Genomic DNA, 18,939 nt, shown 5'->3' on the forward strand with positions numbered 1-18,939 from the left:
GATGGTAATAAGCTCTAAATGGGGAGGGGAGGGATGAAGGCATTTTAAATTATTTGGCTAAGATACAGTAGTCCCTTTAAAAACATGTCAGTTATTGCACTTTATCATATTTAAACTTTTCATTCTTTAAAATGTCAAACAACATATTTTAAAAAACGCTACATGTTAGGGAGCTACACAATATGTTACTAATACTATGCATCTGCATGTTCTCAGTTTGGAACATTTATTTCTGCAGTCCATGGGATTTACAATGCAATTACCGTATTTTTCAGTGTATAAGACGTTCCCATGTATAAGATGACCCCTATTTTTTTTAACCCAAAATTAAGAAATTAAGTTTTTTAGCTTTTTTAGGGGGTAGGGGAGGTCACTTCTGCCAATCGCTCACCCACCTGCCCGCCATTGCCAATCGCTTGCCACAGCTACTGCCGATCGCACACCTCCCCGCAGCCGCCAATTGCCTGCCCAATTGCCACAGCCACAGCCAATCACCAGCAGGCCTTGCCGCAGCCACCAATCACCCGCCCAATCGCTGCTGCCAATCTCCTGCTTGCTGCTGCCATTAATCGCATGTCTCCCCCCCCCCATGCATTCACGATCTGTATATAAGATGACACCCAATTTTTGTTCTTTTTTTTAAGCAAAAAACATCATCTTAAGATGGGAAAATACAGTACAAATTATAATGGTTTGTAGTCCAAAAGGCATATTTTAGAGTTCAGAGTGCTTAGCTAGCCCCTTGTATTGTTGACCTTCACAATAACAGAGTGTTGTATGTAAGCACTGTTATCTCCATTCTGCAGAGAGTGAAGTGAGTTGGATAGAACATCATGGCTCATAATATGTATGTACGTATGTATGTATGCATGCATGCATGTACTTACCAACTATAGGAGCTGTTGCTGTACACTGAATGATAAGCATCCATCATCTTGTGCAAAATACATGCTAGAACACCTTTCTGTTATGTTGACCATCAGGGGTGCCAACTTGCCCCCCCCCATTAAGGGGCGTGGTCACATCATGTGTCATGTGACATGTCATGTGATGCTGGCCAGGGGCAGGGTGCACGGAGGGTGATATTCGTGCTTGCTTCTCCCATCTCCTGCCCGGCTCCCAGGCTGCAGGGTGGAGGCTGGGGCTGGGGCACATGGAGGGCATCCAGCAGTGGCAGGGGGTGGTGGCCCCCTCAACAATGGGCAGTGCAGCTGGAGCCCCTTGCACCCCTATTCTAAGTGCCCCTCTCAACTATGTAACATAGTGAAGACATTTAAAGCACGTAACTACCTCCCCCCAGCGTATTGGCAACTGTAGTTTCCATCCCACAGAGCTACAATTCCCACACATTAGAAAAAGAGAGGAATAAATCTCCTTAAAATCTAACTTTGTGTTGAAACACAAACTGTGTTTGTCACAGGGGGTGTCCCTTTTTTGCTGGCATGTAAAAGAGTGCAAAAGAAGAAAGGGCATCTTTAAGCAAGATGGAGGAGGGCAGTATCAGAGAAAGTTCCATTTCTCTATCCACTTACAAGGGAGCACTCCCTATGGACATGAGAGGACTTACTTCTAAGAAATGTGCAAGATTGTGCTGCAATAGTACTATCAGATGACACACCATCAGCTTACAGCAGGTGAAAGAAACATAACAACCTAATGGGATTGTTACCTGGTGAAGTACCCCCCAAACACTTGCCCCGGTTTTTTTCGCTCCCGTGCAACTTTTCCAGGCAAATGAAACATCTAGTGTATAAAACTGCAAATGCTCCAGAAGAGCAAGACACTATGTTTGTCAGTGGTAAAACTCCTGTGAAATAGGGTCTTGAAAGCATGAATAAAATATTTATTGCTGCTGTGATTTTTACAAGCAGAACCTTCCTAACCACTTAAGCTGGAGAAGCACACCACAGCGGCTTGAGCCAATGCAGCTAAAGGGGAATCCCCTGCTCTGTAAATACTGCCAGCACCCCCTCTTTGAGTGTTACTATGGGGGGAAATGCAGAGATGTGCTTCCAGTCGCAAATTGTCAAAATGTGGTGCCACTATGGAAGAAGCAATGCCTTGTACTAGACCTGTGGTTGCTGTCTGCAATGTTTGATGTTTTATTGTGTTTTTAGTATTCTGTTGGGAGCCGCCCAGAGTGGCTGGGGAAACCCAGCCAGATGGGTGGGGTATTATTATTATTATTATTATTATTTATAATAATAATTATAATAATAATAGATGGTGTCAGCTGAGACAGTTGAGCCTGATATCAGATGCTTTGGAAGTGAACTGCCGAATAACAGAATTTGGATCTTAGAAGATGTATAAGTTAATCGGTTGTGTATTGTCAGATAAGCTGTTTCACTCCAAATGAGGGCGATATCCAATTATAAACCCTCTGAAATCGATGGACGTAAGTAACTTGTCCATTGATTTCAATGGGTCTACTGTGAGTAAAACTTAGTTTGATATTTCCCCAGCAACTTTAATATGTTTGTTCCAATTCTACTGGGCAGTTGTCAATGCATTTATAAATGCAATGCAGGAATCTGTTGCCCAATGTGGAGCTTGAATCCATGACCCTGAAAGTAAGACTCTCATCCCCCTACCAACTAAGCTATAGTATCAGTAGTTTTGATTTCAGCTTTAGTTTTGATAGGTAAGTCATACTTATAGGCAGCAACACCTCAGTTTTGCAAGGCTTCTGATTCCCTCTGCAGGCAGAGTGTGAATTCCATCAGGTTTGCTGCTGCAGAAGCCGATGGACTCCCTGAGACATTGTCCTCAAGATTATCACGCAGCAAAACAGGGCCAGCATCTGAAAGAGAAACTAGAGCTGGCACATTGAAATGCCACGATCTGGCAAACCCATGCTTTAGCAGTAGGTGTCCATCATTCTGAAACCACAGCCTAGGCACTGACACTCACTCAAATAGCCTTGGAAATGGCATTTCAAATCAGGAAGCAATGGGTTGCCTACATCACTGCTGATGCGTCGAGACATTGTGTACAAAGGTAAGCAATTTTGCACCATTTTCTGGCCCATTAAACGCAAAGCCAAAGCATCCAGACAGCACTTATGCAAGTTGTGCTTCAGAAAAGAATACCATAGAATCGACACCGCATCAAGGTGATAGACTGGATTAAATCTGCTCACATAGCCTAAGAGCTTTGCTGCAAATACAGCCCATATCTTTACAGCAAGCCTTTCATTTAATTGATAGCAAGAAAGAAACAATCAATCAGGCATTCCATCCAGCATCATTACCTGTCTGTCAAATAGTCAAAGTCTTTCATTAAGTGTATTGAGGAATATTAGCAGGCACAGACTGTACCACAGTTCAGATGACCCCAAAGAAAGCCAACGCTGTAGACCATTCTCATACAAAGTATCTACTTAGGCTGACTTAATGATGCAAATCAACCACTTAATCAAACTATCGTTAATGACATAGCTTTATTCTGAGGATACATTGGTCTACAGCACTAATATCACTTCTATCCCAAAATGCTGTTATCGGGAAGTTTATAACTCTGATTACAGTTTGCTGAATATGAAAGGTTCTAAAATTATTTGGGGGGGGAGAGATATCTCATGCAGTATAATGATCTTGACCTTGAGAAAGGCAAATGGAACTCTGTAGATTGCTATTTTCTCCTACTGGATTAAATATGACTAGAGATCTGTAGCCAAGATGCAATGAGTTACTTAAATTCTATATGAAGCAATCAATGAGTTACTTCTCTCTCTCTCTCTCTCTCTCTCTCTCTCTCTCTCTCTCTCTCTCTCTCTCTCTCTCTCTCTGTGTGTGTGTGTGTGTGTATTTAAAGATGTCTAAGCTGCCCTTCTTCTAAAGAGATGCTAGGGTGCCATGCAATAAACATGGCAGTGAAATACAATAAAAGGATAACACGATCAATCATAAAACAATAAAAGCTAAACAATAAAGAGAGTGGAGAAGAAACTAAAATCCAAAATGCAGATAAAGACAAATTAAAATGTCTGGGCAGACAAGAATGTCCTGATCAGGTATGAAAAAGATTTCCATGCCCATGCCAGTTGAACCTCTTTCGGGTGGGTATTCCAAAAGTGTGGCACCACAAAAAAGCTTCTCTTTTTCATTTGTGCATGACACAAATCAGCAGGTGATAAGGCATAGAGAAGGCCCTTTTAATTTAATGTGAGGCCTTTAAAATGGGGGGGGGGGATTGTATTGTTTTTGTTATTGTGGTTGTTTTTTGTGTTTTTATATTGTAAACTGCCCTGTGATTTCGAATGAAGGGCAGTATAGAAATAATATAATATCCAGACACACAATTTGGTTATCTTTGCTATTACATTTCTTTAATGCTTAACAGTGCTTAGCTTCTAAATGTTTTAAATACTTTTTTCTTTTTCTTTTTTTTGCTATCACTAAGGTGTCTGTTGCTCTGGGCTCCTTTGGAAGGAAGGGCGAGATTAAAAAAACAAAGCAAAACAAAATGTCTCTCTTTCCCCTAGTCTCCACTGCAAAGTGTTGCTGTATGTCCTCAGCTCTAAACATCATATCCTCACCAGCAACACACCAGATTTCTTCTTAAGCCCTTTGTGCAGGCTTTTCCCACCCCTCTTTCTCATTGACCCTCTTCTCATCTCCCTGCCACCCTGATTCCATTTCTTTTTGCCCATCACCTCCTCCACCTTCTCTCCCTTTCCATGTTTGTCCCAGAAAATAAATAAATGAGGCACTAGCTATAGTTATAGCAATTAGGCAAAAAAACTAATAAGTTTCCAAAGTAGATTTTCTAAACAAAATGATGTTACAAGGGCAGGCTGTTGATTATTTTGAATCATTTGCCCTTTACAGAAAAGGAATAGGAGGAGGATCAAAAGATTTTATACATCTATAATCACCAAGCTGCGGCTGACCGTCTTTAGATGCAGACCTGCCCAATTCACATGAGAGAAATTTAATTTTATAGACCAAAGGAGAACATAGGTAGCTGAAGCCTCCCTCCCATTTACTACTTTGTGGTATTAGAAGTCACCTTGGATAAAACATCCACTTGCAGGTGTTAAAGTGATAAACAGGATGAACATTTAATGCTACCCATCCATGCGCCCACTGTCACATAAAGTGTGCCCCACACATCCCAGTTTAGCTGAGAATGTGGTAGACCTGTGCTGAGATCTAGTACAGATACAGATTTAGCACATACCTGTCCTTTCTCTGTGGAAGTGAGCTGTTTGGAAAGAGACAGCCATACTGTTGTCTTCCTGCTTCAGATACAACCTCACTCAGCTGTATATTTGTGGCTTCCTGGAGATATGCAATGCTTGATCTGGTTGGATTAATCACAGTATAGTCCTTCTCCCACGAGCACACATTTCCAAGCAGAGCACTTATGAAATGCCAAAATAGAGCTCATCTAATCAATGGATGGGACGTGGGTGGTGCTGTGAGTTAAACCACAGAGCCTAGGACTTGCAGATCAGAAGGTCGGCGGTTCGAATCCCCGCAACAGGGTGAGCGCCTGTTGCTCAGTTCAGAAGCACGTCAAAGTGCAAGTAGATAAATAGGTACCGCTCTGGCGGGAAGGTAAACGGCATTTCCGTGCGCTGCTCTGGTTCACCAGAAGTGGCTTAGTCATGCTGGCCACATGACCTGGAAGCTATACACCGGCTCTCTTGGCCAATAAAGCGAGATGAGCACCGCGACCCCAGAGTCGGCCACGACTGGACCTAATGGTCAGGGGTCCCTTTACCTTTAATCAATGGATGCATTGCTAGTCAGCAGAACTGGCCTGCCCATGAGGCAGCATTGCACACCCACCTCAGGTGGTGGAAGCACAGGAGATGGTTGTTTGCCCGCCACACCATTTACAGAGGGAGGCATTCTAGTGTGTGGCATTGCCACTCATCTTTCCTGCCCCTGGGCAGAGAAGCCAAGGGGCAACACTTTGTGCAATGCCCCAACTCCTTCTGAGTTTGGTGACAGCTGTGCTGTTCCTGTGAGCCACATTGCTGCTCAGCTTCCCCACCCTGGGCAGAGAAGCCATGTGGCAATGCATTCCAGAACACCCTGGCACTTGTCGAGTTCAGTGAGAGTCGGGGCATTCCAGCTGCGGAAGTGGTTGGGGGCAGGGGTGGCCACAGTGATTTGGTGGGGTAGGGTGGGGTGGAAGTGGGAAGCAGAAGTTGGCAATTCCCTTTTCACCTCATGTGGAAAAAATGAGAGGGGCCATGCTTGCTAATTAGAAATGGATATTGGCCTGTACTCCCAAGTTGTACAGACCTTCAGAAATAAAGGAATAAACATATGAAACATAGTAACCACAAAGTAAGGCAATTCTTCTCCTCCGGTATATTTTGATTCAATGAACTCTTGTAATCTGATTGCCCTTTTCTTAATAAAGTAGATGAATGCTGTGGGAAGGACAGAAGGCAAAGGCTGCTACTTATATTGGAAGCAGGACCATCAGTACAGATGGAAAAGCTGTGTATGCTTACCTGTGCAGCTATGATTATTTGTAGCTATGTTTTAGGAAGCAACTTAGCTATTTGGTCTTACTCTTAAACAATTCCTGGTCTTAGTCAGAGTATTGAGGAACACTACTTTGAGCTATCTGAGGTGAAAGTCAGCTGACCTGTTGGAACGTGGCAGGATCGCTGAGGCATTCTATAGTGGTAGGCAAGATGGAAAGTTGATGCATTACAATACTAAATGAAATTAGCTGCCCTGCTCTCCAGCCGTCTCCTTATTCATGCTCCCCATTCTTTCGTTTTCTATACTCCTCCTGCAAACTAGCAACTCTTATGCACAGACCACAACTCCTGTGCAAACATGCTCTCTCAACAACATGCGATATGGTTGCTCAATGGTCCATAGCTATGCAGCATTCAGGTCTGAATTAAAAGTGTCTCAGAGCTACCACAACTGCTAATGCTTGTTAGTTTGGTGGTTTGTCACTTTGGGTTGCCTCAGACAAGATAAGACCACTAACAAATTTAATAAATAATAAAATTATAATAATAAGGGGCAATAACTCTTGATCAGAAGGAATAATGGACACTTTGCAGTGGATCTGTGGAGGTGAGACAAGCAAGGGCAAAGTGGCCCACACCTCATTAATTTGTCATGTATCCTCAGAATATTTTCCTCCATAGAATATTTTCCTTCAGTACTGATACAATATTTACAAATAGTAGCAACTCCAGCAGGGGGGGGGGGGAGAGGACTCCTTCAGGAACGTAATGTTACTTCCACCTCAATGCTCACAGAAATTATTCTGAGAAATGCCATTCAGAGCCATTAACATGCCGGGAGTGATCCAATTCATAGACACGTCTAAATTGCCTAAACAACTTTCAGCATTGCATTTAGACAAAAGCAAATTGCACCTCCATTCTGCAAACAATTGCAAAAGAGAGAGAGAGAGAGAGAGAGAGAGAGAGAGAGAGAGAGAGAGAGAGAGAGAGAGAAATCCTTTAACCTTCACGGCACCCTAGACAAGAAACCTTTTAAAGAAATGGTCTTTAAAAAACAAAAACCTGTCATCTTCAGAAAACAAAAATATCTGAGCATGCACAACTGTTCCATGAATGAATGCCATTTTCCCATGAATAAACTGCAATCTCCTTGCCACCCTGCTGAAAACCTTGGATGTCTCCAAACATCTGCAATCTGATCTGCACTGTCCAGAGGCCTGGGGGTTCTTCCACACTTCCACTTTTTCTGTGCCTAGAAAGCAAAGGTCCAAGCAGTTTTCGGTTTGCCCCACCACTTTCCCCAGGAAAACCTGTTCCTTTCTGCTGATAGGGAGCAAATGTCAATGTGTGGAAAACCCGACAGATGTTTGGCCCAGTTCAATGTCAAGGAGCAGGTTTTCCCGGGGGGGGGGAGGGGAGCAGCAGGACAAACAGAAGTGAGGACATACTGCTGCCATTAGTGCCAGTTCACACAATAGTATGCATAGCTCCAATGCCGCTAATTATATAGAAAACAAATGTTAAGTACTTAGGGTTACATTGATAAAGCTGGTCCATGCTGGGTAAAAATATATCCAGTCTGCTTCTCAGGCAATTTATTTTTTTTACCAATCTATTGCAACCTGTTCCATACTTTTTCTTCTCAAATCTCACTAATAAATATAAAAGGTTGCTATCTGGTCTGAGTATAAAAGGTTGCTATCTGGTCTGTGATATAAACTTTAGCAGCAACATAGCAATAAAAGTTTAAGCTCTGGCATCTACCCATTCCATGCAGAAGCAGGCTGCTGCATCTTAGCCAACCTTGTCAACATGGAAGATGGAGCAATCTTGTTCTCTGCCGTGCCAGAGGGTAGGACCTGAACCAATGGATTCAAATTACAAGAAATAAGATTCCAACTCAGCATTAGGAATAACTTTCTGATGCCAGGAGCATGATCAACAATGGAATGGACTGTCTCAGAAGGTGGTTGACGCACTTTCAATGGGTTTTTTAAAACAGAGCTTGGATAGCCATCTGTCAGGGATTCTTTAGCTGTGACTTCTACATGACAGGGGGTTGGACTAAATGACCCTTGGGTCCCTTTTGTGGGAATGTTCTGGGGTGCAGGAGAGAATATATTGTGAGATTATATCCTAATCCTACTCATGCTAATGAGTTCCCAAAATATCAGCAGAGTTTATAGACATTCCCCTTTAAGTTCGCAACGGTAACGTCTGCACAGGTTCGCTAGAACCTCTATAATAATTACCCTGGTAATTTCCCCTTTTGTTCCCTCTTAAAATACAAGACACGACACAGTCTTTATAAAAGTATAAAAGAGTTTACTCACGTTCTGTTCACAATATGATCCCAGAAGGCAGACAGCTTAAAAAGGTTACATACATTCAGAATCTATCTTGTAGCAAGATAGTCCTTATCTCCTCTCTTGGCTGGGAGCCAAGAGAGCATCCTTAGATGTTTCCTCATTGAAGGAAGATGGCAGAGAGAGAGAGTGGCTGCCTGCCCTGTGCTTTTGTCATTACCTGCACAGGTGAGGCCACACCCACCTCTGGTCACATGCGGAGGAAGTCCGTCCCCAGGAAGTTTACCTGCTTGCTGGACTGACATCCCTCCCCATGTTCTAACATGTACACTCTAGGAATGTTGTCATTGACTGCTCCTGTGTTTACATCCCACACCTTTGAACCCTACAGTTCTATATTTCTTTGTACAGTCCCTCAGAAAGTGCTGTATCCCACCAGAAGAGAGTCACCAACATTCTCCCCACCAGAAGTCACCAACATTCTCCCCACCACCAGGTTTACAGGGGATGAATGGGGTCAAAAAGGTGGGAAGCTAAAGTCCACCTATGCCCATTATTGTCCACAATGACTGGCTGTGACTACAGGATTTCAACCAGGAGACATTCCCCAGTGTCACCTGTAGATACCAGGGATTGAACATAGGACATTCAGCATGCAAGGCAACTGTTCAACCATTGAGCTATGTCCTCCGCCACCCACCACCTCAACTTTGTTCCTTCACAGCAAAGTAGATTGTGAGGTTGCATGTTCAATGACTGTCTTGCTTGATCCTCAGTACCTGTTTGTCACAATTGCTTGTTGAACTGAGCAAGAGCAATCTTTTATACATAAAGTTTTTATGTATACATAATCTGCTACCACAGGGAATTCACCTTTAAATGTTACAAGTGCTTCAATATAGAATGTACAGAGATGGCTTTGAAAAGATTACCAGTAATTTTTTTTAGAGCATTAGGCACCATAAATAAGCAGTAAGTCATTATTTCCTAAAGGTCATTCAGCACAATTGGGCTCAGCTATCTTGCTTCGAAACACACGCAGGACTTGATTTCCAGGAGTGTGAGATGACATTCAAAATCAAAACCTTCCAGAAAGCAAAGAAGAGCAAATGATTAAAGCACTTTTCAGTAGCATACATTTGTTTTGCTAAGAAAAAGAATTGCATCCTTTACGGGCATAAATATACATATGGCATAGAAGTTTTTGCTCCTTGTTGCACTGCAATGCAGTCTACTGAGATAGTTGGAAGTCTTCCTCTGTCTCTCCATCCCTTTTCCCAGTGGCTTAAAACTGGAAAAAAGTTTGGAGAGGTTTGGGGGGAGAGTCTTTGGATTGGATTTTAATCAAAACCAGAAAAGAATTTTGCAGTTCTTGTGTTTACTTCTTTGACACAAGTCCACTTACCTCTCTGCCCCCCGCCCCCCACTTTTTATTATGCTTTTTCTTTCATGCTTGACCTTGCTATGGACTTGGTTGGCTGCTGTATTCAGAGCCAGATAGGAATTTTCCTACCTGGCAAATTGGTTCTGGCTTGGTGGTGTTTGCCTTCCTCCTAGCAATTGTCACAGCTTTGTGTTGTTATGCATTGGGTAAGCCCTAATCTGGCTGGAGGGGCAGTTGTAGCCTCTGCCTTTCTCTCCATGGTTAAGTTATCCCATTAAAGAGAACCTGGAAGAGTTGTTTCTGTCCAATGCTCGGTCAGGGGCTAAGACTATAGCACTCTTCAAATGGTAACACCTCAGGGGGTACTCCTATTTGATGTAGTGCTGATGCCTATGCCCAAACCATTCACATTCTGTAATCAATAAAGTTGTGGTCTATTTGACCCCAATTTTCAATTGTTTTTTCCAATTTTAAATTCATAGCTGTGGGAGCAACAGGGTCATGGGGCCTTGACATGCAAGTATTACAAACCATCACAAACTATCAAGTGCTGGGGTGCTAGTCAGTTAAGTGTTACTTAGAGTAGACCCATAGAAATGAATGAATATAATTTAGTTCCAGTATTTTCTTTGGCTCTACTCATTGATTTTTTAAAAAAATCACCACCAGTATAACCCAACTCCAGTTGTGGAAATAACTGCTGGCTGTCTTTGATACATGGGTCAACACTGATATTTCATCATAGTTTTATATACCCAACTGTGTGGAAAGAAAAGTGGAGCTTGTCTGTGCCAACGAGTTCTTGCTTACCAATATTGAGAACTTTGTTCTGGTAAATTGAATATATTTCCTCTCTGATATTCTACTCTATAAACTGATTGCTATGCATGTTTCCTTGCGCATGCACATAATAGTTAAATTTATACAGGGTCACTTTATCCCAAGTATGAAAGAACCAAACTCACAGTGGAAGCCACCAATGTCACAGAGCAGCCTTCTCAAACCCTGAGCCCTCCAGATGCTTTGCGCTACAACTCCCATCAACTCTGAGTAACCACCTCAATATTATTGTTGTCCTCATAATTAGTAATGAATTCCTTTAAAGAATTTCAAAGTGCAATATACATCTTCTGCTCATACCAAAGCTTCACACCCATTCTGGAAAGGAGCAAGGCCTCTCAAACAGCCAGATTTGTTTGGATCTGTTTTATTGACAATGTCCTAACTTGGGTGGGATGAGGAAGCAGAACAAGTCCTAAAAGTAGAGAATATACCTGCAGTTCCTCAGCATTTTGCTGTCCAGCTCCCAAACTCACTTCTGAAAGTGAGTCTCTCTCTCTCTCTCTCTCTCTCTCTCTCTCTCTCCCCCCCCCCCCTTACCAGAGGCTAAGTGTGACCTAGCTGGCCTTGATTGCTCGTTAATTAGAATTCATTGTTAGAGGCCAAGTCGCTAAAGGGACATTGACAAGGTGGGTAGCACAGCCCACAATACCAGAAACATCGCTAGGGCAAGCACTGACACAGCCAGACAGTAGCAGGAAGGGATAGAAGTGGAAAGTGGAGTGGAAAGGGCAATCTTCAAAAGGGAAAGTGCAAATAGGAGGGTGGGAGGATGTTGGGGAAATGACAGGAAGAGAAGAGATAGTGGAGTTAATTAGAGCAGAACTGTGTGAAGGATGGAGGAGGGGAGAGGGAGAAGTGTGCGGTGATTAACAAATTGATCTGGGTGCCATTGTGGAGGAAGACGCAGAGTAAAGGTACAGAAAACATTAAAACCTATTCTCACTGAAGTTTGTTTGTTTTTTTTTTACATGTCAGTAGTTCACAAAGCAAGAAGACTAACCAGCATTTTAGTACAGCTACCAGGAATTCTTTTTTAAAAAATGAAATGAGCCAAAGTTAAGTGAGAGAGACAAAAGAAGTTTGCAGTTATTCCTGTTGTCATCAGAATCTCAACACTGTTTCTTTTTTATTCACTTTATGAATTAGTTTGCTTTGTGACTAAAAAACAACAACAACACCCTTACTGTAAGGCTTGAAATGTTATCCCAAGGTTTTATGTTAACAAGATTATTATTATTAAAACTATCATTTGCGAATCTTAAATTATTAGAGCTTAACAGCATTGCCTTGGCTCTCATCCCAAAGGTGTGTCTGATCTACCTATAGGATAGTGGAAATGCCTCAATTTTTTTTAAAAAGCACGTTTTCTCATGAGGTTTCCTTTTCAATCAAAATTCACCCATTTCTAGCTCAAGCTAGTCTTCTGAATCTCACACTGAGGTCCCCCCCCCCACAACAGCTTTTATTTTCTTATGCAATTGTTCATCTTCCTTTGCTCTTGCTCTCAATCCACTCCTCCCAGCTTTTTCTATTGTTGCTGGAGTTTAAATAGCTTTCACCTTGGGACTCCATCAGTTTAAGGCAAATTCTGGATTCAGTCTTGGATGTACAACCATGCAACTGTAGAAGTGGAAGGGACCTCAAATGTCAGGTTGTTGAACCCCCTGCAATGCAGGAATTGTAGCTTCACTTTGATTTACAGAGCCGCAGAATAACTTCAAGTACATGCCTATTAGAAATGTAAAAAGGCATCACTATATATTCTGCCCTGTATTTGCTGCATGAAGCACTGTTTCTGTTCCACAGCACTTCATCTTCCACTAAAAAAAAACCCCATTCTTCATCTCGCTGTTCAGTGTGGTTAAATTATGTAACTGATGTAGTTTACGTAATTACATGAATCACACTGTCATTACATTGCTCCAGCACATTAGTTATTATGCAAAGGAAGCATAATGCAAAGGGGGGGGGGGCATAATCAATCCGGTACTATTTGCAAACTGAAAGCAACAACAACAGTAAATACCAATCATATTAGTTCAATTGAATTCCATTCTGCACACGGGGCAAGCAAGCAAGCATTGGAAATTCTGGCTTCCTTTTCTATGTTTGTTGAAATTCTTCAACATTTCTAACTCCTGTAGGCAACTTTCATTGCCAGATTCTAGAGCTAGCAAGAGTCAATGCTAGCTAGACTTGTGGGGAAAGCCTGTCAAACCCTCACAGTCACTGCCACTCACATAAAACAGAACCGTAAACACTTATTGTGTGTCTACTGTTGTCTTGCTCTGTAATATAATCATTTTTGTTTAGTAAATTAAATTACACATTTCAATACATCTTTGCATAAAATTTTGCTTCCAGGAGAGAAACATTTTCAAAGCCTGAAGTGAAAGAAAAAGGCCAGCATCATTCATTGTATGCACATCATAGATGTCACTCATATACATCCGTCCAATTCATCCAGCCCTTTGCCTTGTCAGTAGAAGATCATTGTCTCTAATATATTTCTAAATGCTTGATTCTGGTTGATTATAAATGACTGAACAAAAAAGATTCTGCCTTCAGATAATATTTATTAGATCACACCAAGGATCAGTGCTTTTTTTGCAAAAATAAATAAAATGTGAGGTTGGTACTCATATCCTGATGAATTTTAAATGCCTCTCTCATCCCTCTGCTCTTCCTACACTCCTTTTCTATTGAATTTTTGGTGAAAGTTTGGTGAACACAACTGGCAACACAAATGTATTTAATTCTTCAAAAATTACCTTTAACTCCCCCACTTCAAACAAATCCTTCTGGTCCATTGATAAAGGTCACAAATCTCTCCCTCCCATGCTTTGTCTGAATTCTCACCCTTTCCCTTCCCATTGTTTGCAGAATATTGTGGGGGAGGGATGTATCTCTTTGACTTTGCTTTTGTCCCAGTTCATAGCAGATCCCCTGCACCTGCAATTTGCATTGGGTGGTGGGAATTTAACTGAAGCCAATGAGATTATCCCCCCTCCTACATATTGCTAATCCCCCTGTCAACTGAATTAGGACCATAGAGGGTAGAGAAAGTGAAGAATTAAAACCCTCTCTTTTCTCTATAGCACGGTCCATATCTGGGTGCAATAAACAGGGAATGTGATTTGGCCTTCTAGCTCTTTCGCAAAGTGATGCCCTAGCTCAGTTGGCAGAGCATCTGCTTTGCATGCAGAAGGTCCCAGATCCAGGTAGGACTGAGAAAGTCTCCTTTCTGGCATCCCAGAGAGCTGCTCTGAATAACAGTGGGCAAGATGGACTAATGTTCTGACTCAGTAGAAAGCAGCATTCTACATCCCTACAACATTTCTTTGGGACGTGTAGCCCCCAACATCTGGCTGCCTTGTGCTTACCTCTTCCAATTTGCTATATGCTGCTGTGAAACATGCCGAACTCACTTTCCAATGTAATATGCCGCAGATGCTTTCCCAACATTTTATGGCTCTTCATTGCTGCTCCATCTTTTCCTGACAGTTCAGTTCACTGTGGTATGATATACAATACAGCTTATTCATAAACAGTACTTAACATTGTGCTTCCGTGGCTGAAGCAAAGACAATTCCAGCTATGGATCTGTCATGCCACTGTCAGCTGAATCTGCTCTGAACAAAGTCTGAACTCACACTTCTTGCTAGAGCAAATTGATTGGTGCTTTTCATGTATCTTAATAAGCTTTTGGCTGCATGGTGGTGAAAACCTGGGCCTATTTGCACGCACAGAGCCAATGCCTGCAAGTGCTTCGTGAGACTAATTAATAATATGTCTCACCCTCAGACAGAATGAATAATGGTCCATTAAAGGGTGAGAAAAAAGTTTAATCAGTAGGTTTTCCCTCATGAAGCCTCTAGCATGTATCAACTATTTGCTATACATGGATATTTTGGAACCCAATTCTTTGTTTATAGAAATAGAGGCTTAATATGAAAAGTATTTTGTAGGAGTCATTGATTTCAGCAGAAGTACATCTGTAAAAGCCTGCAAGATGGAAAATTCTCGCCTATTTAAAATCAGGTATGCATTATGGAGAGTAAAAAGATTAATAGCTATAAATAAAACTTTACACAAAGCAGAATTGGTCCTACATGGTTTTCCAGAGGTTTCACTTAATATCAGGGGTAGCAAATGCAGTGCCCTTCAGATCTTGTCAATAACAACTCTCATCAGTCAAGTCAATAGGGCCAGTGGTCAGGAATTATGGGAAACATAAGCAAAAACATCACCATGTTCCATACTCATGTGTTATTTCATTCATTTATAGTTATTTACACAGCACTCATTCATACAGACTATCAAGACAGTGTGCAACAACATACACAAATACATCGAAACATAAAACACACACACACACAAATACAAAATGATCATAAAAATAACTGCCTCATCTTGGGGTGGGGGGAATATTGGGTAAACCACTGAATAAGACTGTTGGTGTAAAAAAGTATTCAAGAGACATCTGAAGGTCAACAGTGAGGGTGCATGTCCTCAGCATTCTTTTTTAAAAAACATATCGTTTTTTATTGATTTTACATAATTTTATACATTTTAACTTTAACCATTTCAAACATTGAAATAAAAGGTAATTTTGAACCTTCGGACCTCCTTCCCTCCCTCCATTGGTTCCATATTTAAGATAAAGTTTTCTGTACATCCATTTGTTATATATCCATTTGTTACTATATCCGTTTGTTATATATCCATAGTTACCATAATTAGTTCCACATTACAAGTGTCATTACATCCTTGCCAAGTTTTTTAACTGTTTATAATGGTCTTTTAAATAAATTAAGAATTTACTCCAGTCTTTTAAAAATACTTGATCTTCCTGGTTTCTGACCTTTCCCCCATCAGTTTCGCCATCTCCGCATACTCCATCAGTTTTGTCTGCCGTTCTTCTCTTCTAGGTACTTCTCCTACCTTCAATCTCTTGTCCTCAGCATTCTTTATTGAGCTCAGCACCTCAGAATGGAGTCACACATTATTTGGGTGCAAGGGAGATAAAATATAGCTTCATGGGTTTTTATGGGGCCAGCATTAACATTTGAAAAGGAAGTTGTGGGTTGGTCAGGAAATCTGCAAGTTGCACCTCCACACTCCCTATGCAACATCTGTATGTACATCTCCCTATGCAAATTGGGCCCATATGAAAATGGCAGTCTAAATCCCACCAGCTTCAGGGTCAGCACACCTGGGCAGCTGCCAGGGCCCCTTTGCCTGCTCTGGGCTCCGTGGGAATATGGCACATTGACACTTTAAATTTCCCACAATGCCCTCAACTGCACAGTGTGGCATCATTACAGGGCAATGTGGGAAATTCATATGGTGGTCCCCATCTGAATCATCCACAGAAAAAAATAATACAAAGAGTGGCACGCTTCCCAAAGGATTAGTGATGCTGTGGTAGCTTGTAATACACCTGTATGTATGCCATTTAAAATAGTCACAAGAATGCTGCTTTTTTCCAATCTGGTAAAACACCACGGTCACGGCACAAAGATGTAAGAGATAAGACAAAGACAGCGTGGAATAAATTAAATGTTTCACAACCTGGGCCTATACTGTGATTAAAAATGCTACTTAAAATGCTTCTTTATACTGTGCAAATAAATACTTAGTCTTCATTTTCCAATCAGTATTTGATCTAGAACAAAACTTAACTTCTTCAGGTTGTCTGTTTGCTTAGTTAAATTTGAGAACAAGAACTTGCATATATATTAAGTCTGCACTCAAAACATTTTTGTGTCTACTTTGGGTTACAAAATCCGCTTACAACAATTTGATTTACCCAGAGATGTGTGCAAAAGAAACTTGCACATTTAATTTATAAGCAACTAGCACATTTTTGACATCTCACTTCCTAAAAGCTTATAGCATTTGTAGGTCTGCAGACTGAATAATACTCAAATACAAAATGCATACATAACATGGCAGATGTGAAGGCTGCATGAATGCATTTGGGGCCGTCTGTTTTCATTTGACATCTGATGCTGTGCACATATTTTGTGCTCTAGCATTATACCTGCATACAAAACTAACCTATACGAAGTGATGTATTCCGTGTTCATGATGTTGGATCTTCACTGCAAAGTTGTTCAGAAAGACAAAAAAGCTTGTGGGGAGAACACACTATAGCTGTAGAGATGAAGCAATGATTTGAGAGTGGTGGTGAGACTCGGCCCAGACTAAGGATACAATCCTAACCCAACTAATTTGTTACTAAGATCCATTGAATTCAATGGGAATTACTTTTGAGCAGACATAATTAGGAGTACAATGCAATAGTTTTGCCTGTTCCAGGGGTCAGCAAACTTTTTCAGCAGGGGGCTGGTCCACTGTCCCTCAGAACTTGTGGGAAGCCGGACTATATTTTGAAAAAAAAAATAATGAATGAATTCCTATGCCCCACAAATAACCCGAGATGCATTTTAAATAAAAGGACACATTCTACTCATGTAAAAACACGCTGTTTCCTGGACCGTCTGCGGGCAGGACTGAGAAGGCAATTGGGCTGGATCTGGCCCCCGGGCCTTAGTTTACCTATCCATGGCCTATTCAATGGCTTGCCATTACATTTACTGTACCTTTGCAATCTTTTTTTTTTGGGGGGGGGGAGTAGATGAGAATACATAAGGATAGACTAATTAACCTAACTTTCTGATGCCTGTCTTTCATATGTTGTTGTTTAGTCATTTAGTCATGTCCGATTCTTTGTGACCCCATAGAGTAGAGCACGCCAGGCACTCCTGTCTTCCACTGCCTCCCACAGCTTGGTCAAACTCATGTTAGTAGCTTCGAGTACACTGTCCAACCATCTGTGTCTTCCCCTTCTCCTTGTGCCCTCAATCTTTCTCAACATCAGGGTCTAAGGCTCACAGAAATGTCATCATAATGCGAAAGAGGAACCAGGTGTCACTTCTGAAATCTCTCTTACATTGTCCATCCTCCCCCACTTTGCAAAAAAAACAACAGTTGAGGGGCTTTGGGAAACATTTTAAATGTAGCCTATCTTGCTGAAATGAATGTGATAAAAAGAAATCCCTTTTTATCATTGGAATTATCCTGTGTGGCCATGTTTCAGAATCACTTACTGCTGTATCCACAGCTTCCTCATGAGGCTAAGCAATAGTGTGGCTGTTGTCAGGGCTAATACCTCAAGCAGAGCTATGGCGGCTGCTTCTGGTGTCTCCTGAGCTTTTTCTCCACTGAATGTCACCTAGAGAATGGACTGCCATTACCACTAAACAGTGCTTATAAAAGAGTGTGACTTTGGTAGCAAGCTCGCCAGCATCTTAGGGGATTAGAATCAAGGGTGTAATGTGTGGTTATGTGAATATATATATATATATATATATATATATATATATATATATATATATATATTCATTCTTACCAGTAGGTGTCACTCACTTGTTAGATACCAAACTTTGTAACATGACTGATGCTATATCACTTCTTTATACTGGAAAGCTGTTTTTGTTTTTGTTTTTTAAGTGCATGTGGATAATAACACAACAGCATGAAATGTCAGGATGGTAGGGAGACATGATTTTCTTTCTGTGTGCAGCCGAATGAAGGGAGCCTAGATTAAAAGGGGGCAATAAACCACCACAGATTACAAATGATCTTTTATTTTTATTTTTGTACTAACTGTAAGTACCTTTTCCAGATAAATAGTACTGTTATTTATTTTTCTACAGGGCATCAGGTAATAAAGTGGGGGCAGATTCTTCTCTTATATCAACAGTGTACTTAAAAGGCACTTAACATAAGCCACTCCACATGGGAAACAAAGCAAGTGGAGGAAGCTCTGGGGCTACATAGGCTAGGTACCCCCATACATCACACTCACCTCAACATATGTGCATCTATTCTACACTAAAAGGAGAGTTCTACATGCAGACCAATCTATGTGCATGTACTATGTA

This window comes from Podarcis bocagei (genome assembly GCF_964188305.1).
Source record: "Podarcis bocagei genome assembly, chromosome: 1".
Classification (NCBI taxonomy): domain Eukaryota; kingdom Metazoa; phylum Chordata; class Lepidosauria; order Squamata; family Lacertidae; genus Podarcis; species Podarcis bocagei.